The sequence below is a fragment of the Schistocerca piceifrons genome, chromosome X, assembly GCF_021461385.2.
Source record: "Schistocerca piceifrons isolate TAMUIC-IGC-003096 chromosome X, iqSchPice1.1, whole genome shotgun sequence".
NCBI lineage: Eukaryota > Metazoa > Arthropoda > Insecta > Orthoptera > Acrididae > Schistocerca > Schistocerca piceifrons.
This window is the reverse complement of record NC_060149.1, coordinates 929,024,411-929,031,275: the sequence shown is the minus strand read 5'-3', so window position 1 is coordinate 929,031,275 and position 6,865 is coordinate 929,024,411.

The window sequence follows — 6,865 nt, the reverse complement described above, 5'->3', positions numbered from 1 at the left end:
GTACTACTTATTCCAGTCTCGATAGACTGTCAGCCACACTATTTTCTTTTCCAGAAATGTGTCTGATACCTGTCATAAACTGTGATAAACATTGTAGTTGACATAATTGCATAGGGGTTCCCTTTACCGTTACATTGTTTAAAATCATGTGGCAAAGGAGCATGGTCAATATACACCACAAATGAACATCCTTCAAGGAGATACTTAAAATACCTTATTGCCACGTACATGCTTAGAAGTTCCCTATTGTATGTTGAATATTCCTTTTGTGATGGCGAGAACTTTTTGAAGAAGAAACCAACTGCTTTCCATATTCCTTCTTCTTTCTGTTGCAGCACTGCACCAGTTGCAAAATCTGAAGCATCTACAATTAATATATCATCATTGTTTACATTCGGGAATGTTAAAAGAGCTACATTTACAAGTTCCATTTTGCACTTCTCAAACTGTTTTATAGCGTCTTCTGTCCACTGCATTCTTCTTTTGTCGTTTTTCTTGGTATTCTTCAAATAATCATTTAGAATAGATTGATTATCTACTCCATGTTCCAAAGGCCTTCAATAGAAATCCAGTAGGAAAAGGAAGCAACATAATTCTGACACAGTTACTCGAAGTTTAAAATTAGTTATCACTTGTATTCGTTTTGGGTCTGGTTTAGTAGTAGTAGTAGTAGTAGTAGCTTTATTCACCTGTAGATCTCTTTTCACAAGGATATATCACATGTCAAAGTATTTACAAATTTAGATCAATTTAAAATAAGCTAACTCGTATACACATATATTTACAGACTTCTAGTTAGGGACACTCGTTAGATTTACTCCTGATATACAATACTTTTTTTTTACAAATAATTTTTTAAATAATGTAATGCCACATTGTTCACTCATATCAAACTATCAGCCACTGCACGCACTGTACACACATTGTTTCATAACACTTCACTCACTACACACACACACACACACACACACACACACACACACACACACTTATGAGCTCTGGGCCATTTTCTGTACCACAACTTCCCATTTGCTATGATGAGAACCTGAGTCAGCATCACTCCATAATGAGTGAAACGTTGAGCTCAGAAAGAGGAAGAGATGTTAGTGTTGTACCATACATAGCTGAGGGGTAAGTATTTCTGAAAAGGAAAATAAAAGAAGGAAAAACATAAAGTGAAGGTGTTATGTGGAATGTTGGATATTTTATAATCATTATTATTATTATTTATTTGTATAACATTTTTTATCAAACCCCTACTCTGTTTTAGCTAAGTAATCCTTCAATGTATAAAATGTATTGCATAACAGGTACTTTTTAGCTGCCTTTTTAAATTAGGGTATTTTTGCAATTTCTTTAATCTCTTTTGGTAATTTATTGTACAGTTTTATTCCTTGGTAAAAAACGCTGTTTTGAGTTTTATGTTTATTTTTTCTTGGTGAATGTAAGTTGAGACTATCTCTTGTCACACGATCCTTGACAGAGCTGTTTGTGCAGTAATTACCAGTGTTATTTTTGATGTGTACAACTGACTGGTAAATGTATTCACATGGAGCAGTTAAAATCCCCAGTGTTCTGAACAGATCTTTACAAGGAGCTTGACTAGTATTTTTGGTTATTATTCTTATGCCTCTTTTCTGGAGTTTGAAAATTCTTTTCATATTTTGTGCATTTGTTTCCCAAAAAAGAATTCCATAGCTAAGAATTGAGTGTACATATGAGTAGTATGTAACTAAAAGACACTGCATGTTACACACTGATGATAGAATTTTAAGGACATCACATGCTGATGACATTCTGTTTGCAAGTACCTTTGTGTGTTCACACCACTTCAACTGAGAATTAATATTCATTCCTAGAAATTTTGTATTTGTTACACAGCCTATAGAGGAGCCATCTACATTTAATTTAATGACATTTTTCCTCTTCAAACTGAAATTCATGCCATTAGTTTTCTTTATCTTCACTGTCACTTTATTACTTATTGACCAATCATAAACTTCCTTGAGAGTTTCATTTGCTTTCTCAGCAAGAAATTCTCTTGTTTTCTCAGTTACTGTAATATTGCTGTGATCAGTGAAGAGGATTTTTTCACCGTGAGTAACACTACTGGGAAAGTCATTGATTTATATCAGGAACAGTACTGGTCCTGGTATGTTACCTTGCGGAACCTCTATATTAATGTATTTTGGTTCTAATAAGTGTTTTACTACATGTTTAGATCTATTTGAAGTATGTGTTATCTCTACTCTTTGTACCCTATCTGTTAGGTATAATCGAAACCAGTCAGCTACCCCTGTTATTCCTACTGCTTCAAATTGATTTAATAGAATCTTGTGCTGGACTGTATCAAACGCCTTAGAAAGATCCAAAAATATGCCTGTGACACACTCATATTTATCAAGAGCGTCAAGTACAACTTTGGTGAATGGCTGACTCCATACTTTTGCCACTTCGGAAAGCAAACTGTGATTCACTTAAAATATTGTATTTATTCAGGTAATTCATTAATCTGTCTTTCATAATTGCTTCTATTATTTTTGAGAATGCTGACAGCACGGAAATGGGCCAGTAATTTTCTATGAATTCTGCATTACCTCCCTTAAGCAAAGGTACAACTCTTGACTGTTTTAACTGCTCTGGAAATGTCCCTGCTGTGAAGGATTCATTTATTATATTTGTTAAGGGGCCTTGTATAATCCCTATGCATTGTTTCAGTGGACACATTGGTACTTCATTTAAGCCTACTGACGTTTTATTTTTTAGTTTTTCAACAGTTTTATTACATTCATTCTCTGTGATTGGAAGTAACATCATTGTATTTAGTGCAACATTATTTACAGAAGTTATATTTGTTTGGGGGGAATTTTTGCTGTAACTTCTCTGCAATATTTCAAAAATGCTCGTTTACATAGTTTGCTAAGTGCTGTAGATCATTTATTTCTTTATCCCCCTCCCTTAGCAGCATGATATTCTGCATTTGTTTGCCTATCCCCTTTTCCTTTCTTATAACATCCTAGACTGCTTTGCTTTTATTCTATGCATTATATATTATTTTCTCATTAAATGACTTTTTTGCAGCAATCAGAACCTTCCGATAGATCTTTTTGTATCTATGATAGAAATTTAAGAATTCTGGATCATTGCGAATCTTTTTCATGAAACTAAGGTGTTTAAGTGTTTGGGAGGACTTCTTAATACCTGCTGTTATCCATATGTTTTTGTGAGATGTTGATACAGACATGCATACTTTTGGAAATGCCTTTCCAAATTTCAATTTAAACAATGTGGAGAATTTATAGAATTTCATAGTCACATTGGTTTCCTTATACACTTCATTCCAGCTTTGTTTTTCTAGTTCTTTTGAAAAATCTGTTATTTTGATTTCTGACAGATGTCGTTTGTAGGCTTGTAGTTTAGGGAATGATTCGGTGCCTGACTTTACTGTTGTTATTTGACAGAGATAGTCTGATAGTCCAAGATGTTTTACAGCTACATCACATTTTTCCCTGTCCATATTTGTGGCCACATGGTCAATTACTGATGAAGTTGTTGCGGTAAACCTTGTTGCACTATTGACCAATAGGGACATGCCAAAACTTTGAAGGATGTTTATAAAGATGCTGCTGGATTCATTTATGATGCTAGTGTTGATGTTAATGTCCCCACACAGAATTATTTTGACCTTTGTAGTTGAGACTTTATCTAGAACTTCTACTAACTTATTGAAAAAAGTGTCCACACTAACACTGGGAGATCTATACACACACAAAATGATTAATTTCTTGGTGATATCAAGCCCTGTTAATTCAATAGGCGATATTTCAAAGTGTTTGTCTTCCCTTACTGTACTGAGGTCATGTCTTGATTTGAACTGTGTTCCTTTTCTGATATAAATGCATGATCCTCCAGCCCTCGAAGTAGTTCTACAGTAAGAGTTGGCCTTTTCATACAATGATAATACCATATGTTGGAGTTCTGTGTCTCTACACTAGTGCTCAGTAATACACACTACTCTGCAGTTCAAAGATTGGAGCTCAGCTTCTAATAGTTGTATTTTATTTTTTATTGATTGCACGTTTTGATGGAGGATTGTTAAGTCTGTGAAATGCCCCATGTTACTCTTTCAAATGATTTATTGTTTCTTTGCGACATCTAGTATATCTGATATTTGAGGTGTTAAAATCTGTCTTGTGAGTGATTGTTTCAGTATTTTTTAAAGTGCTGGAGGCAGGGGAACCTATTGTCTGGATTTATCCCAAAAAAGACCTACTTTTCCTACCTACAATAACAGGTATTTGACCATGTGTGGCCTGAGATCCACCCCCTATACTTTTATGAATCAGCTGTACCAATCTTAGCTTCCCAGTCCTGTTCAGGTGTAGGCCATGCCTAGTGAAACCCCATCTGTTGATAGTCCTGACAGGCACCAGAGAAACATGAGCAAAGTTGGCTGTCCTCAGAACCATCCCTAACACCACATTGATTCGCCTCACAGCTCCATCATGGTGTGGTCGATCATGACGCCAAAACAGTTCAACAAAGTGTATGTTGGTGCCATGAGTCAGGGAAGCTATCTTGTCCAGGTCACCAACTATATATCATATGCCCCAACCCTGTCCAAACTGTTTCCCGCTCCTCCCACTATAACTACAAGGTCCTCTTTTGTAAAGTCCTAACATAAAGACCCTAGGTCCTCTATCACATAACTTAGCCCTGCATTTGGCTTGAAGATACTAGTGGCCTGGTACGCTGCCCCTAAACTTTCCTGTAACTGAGGGCCTACACCTCGCCCATGACTACTACCTAGCAGCAGCACTTTCTTCTTCCTAATACTTTGTACATTCCTAAGCTTTTTGGCCTCAGTTGAAGTGTGCTGCACATTTCCTGTTCCTCATTCCACCTGAGGCTCTTCTCCACTTACCTCTTGCAGTGGTAGAAACCTGTTTTTGGTATTAATGATAAAACTGTCAGATCGCATTCTCTTTCTTCCTATCCTCCTACCAGCTGCCAGTTCCCTCCTCCCCCCTAGCTCCCTTGATCCTTATGATTTCCTTCCTTGCTTCCTCCAACTGTGCCTGAAGGGCACAGATTTTCCTTTCCTGTTCCCCAATCAAAATGTTCCTACTGCATACTCTGCACTTCCAGGAGAGGGCCTCTTCTGTTCTCCCAACATTCTCCCCACTGCATCCCCCCCCCCAAGTCAAAATATTTCCTAGAAGATTGGCAACAAATCCCTCTACGCACTACCCTATAACAGCTCCCACATTTCTCACTCATGGTCAGTTTCGAAAGAATAATCAAGTTTAAAGAATGTTTTAAATTTGTCAAGGACGCAAGATTGGCTGTGTGTAAACAAAAAACGACACAAAGGTCTTATGTGCGGTGGTTTTTTTTACTGATTTAGAGATACAATGACACAAGAAATAATTTGTAATTAATTTCCTTTTAGAGAATTTACGTTATCACGCGTGTTTGGTCAGGTTTATAAATTTTATAACTCGGACAATTTAGGCCTAGATCCCGTCTATCGAACTAGTAATCAATACAAAATGTGTTAGTTAAATACGATTTAGAAACGTTTAATTACACTTTCATTGCAACAATAGACGCTCATGAAACCAGTAGCAGTCTTTTTTAAACGAAATTTGCACTATCAAGAAAACTTGAATAGAATGTTTTGTGCTTATGTAACGCAAAATTTAGCGTTATATGTCGCGATTATCGGGCTTCAGCTAAAAAACAAGTTATTTTAAGAAAAAGCGCTGCTGGGACGCTAATTTTTTATTTGTGTGACAAGAACGGACACTACAGCAAGTACACAAAACAAATAAAATTTAAATTTGACACTATTTCCTCTTACATAAGTTCTTTTAGCAGACAAAGAAAATACCTGTGATCTCACTCAGTGGTCATCTTGGTCATTTGGTACCTTCCAGAGTAATCAGATGACATAAAATTTATTTCTTGAATTCCAAACATGGATTTCCAAACATTAATTCTCAGACTAAATTTGTTCAATCGTTCAAACAAGATTGTTAAATGTTTTGTATGTTCTTCTAGAGAGTTGGCAGCTATCGGTACATCATCTAAATATGAAAACAGAAATCTACTTCCCTGAAAACATCATTAATAAATCTCTGAAAGGTACTGGGTGCATTCCTGAGGCCAAACAGCATGAAACTGAATTCATAAAGTCCAGAAAGTGCGATTGCAGCACTCTTTCTCCCTATCACATTCAGCTAGTGGGATTTTGTAATACGATTTGAGGAGATGGACTTCTCAAAATATTTTCTTCCCAACAAGGATGGAATTTACATCATTTATGTAAGGAATTGGGTAGTGCTCACGAAGGGTCTGGTCATTAACACTAGGACCGCCAAGTGGTCAATTTGACCACTTTTTATATTTTAACATGTTATTATTCGGTCAATTTCTAATCTGTGCTGTTGTGATTTATTGACTTTTCCTAAATGTTTATGTAGATCATATAAATAGTCCTATATTTATTTTATCTTCGTTAGTTTTCTTTGAATGACCACTTATACTTAAAACCACCGAGTGGTCACTTTGACCATATTACATGTATATTTAAAAACAGATTATTTAAAGATTGTTGTGTGTCACTCCCTGGATTTATTCTTAGCACTCGTCAACAATGTACTAAATATGTTGGTTACTGAAGTTTATTCGCATTGTTTGAATTTAAAAGCTCAACAATGCAATATTTCATTTATTGTTTGCCATTGGGTTTTGCATAAACAAGACTGATTATTTGAGTACTGGTCTCAGAGCAGCAGACATGGCTCAGATGTCACAGTGATACAAACCACGGCTACAGCCACTTTCAGATGAAGAAATTGTC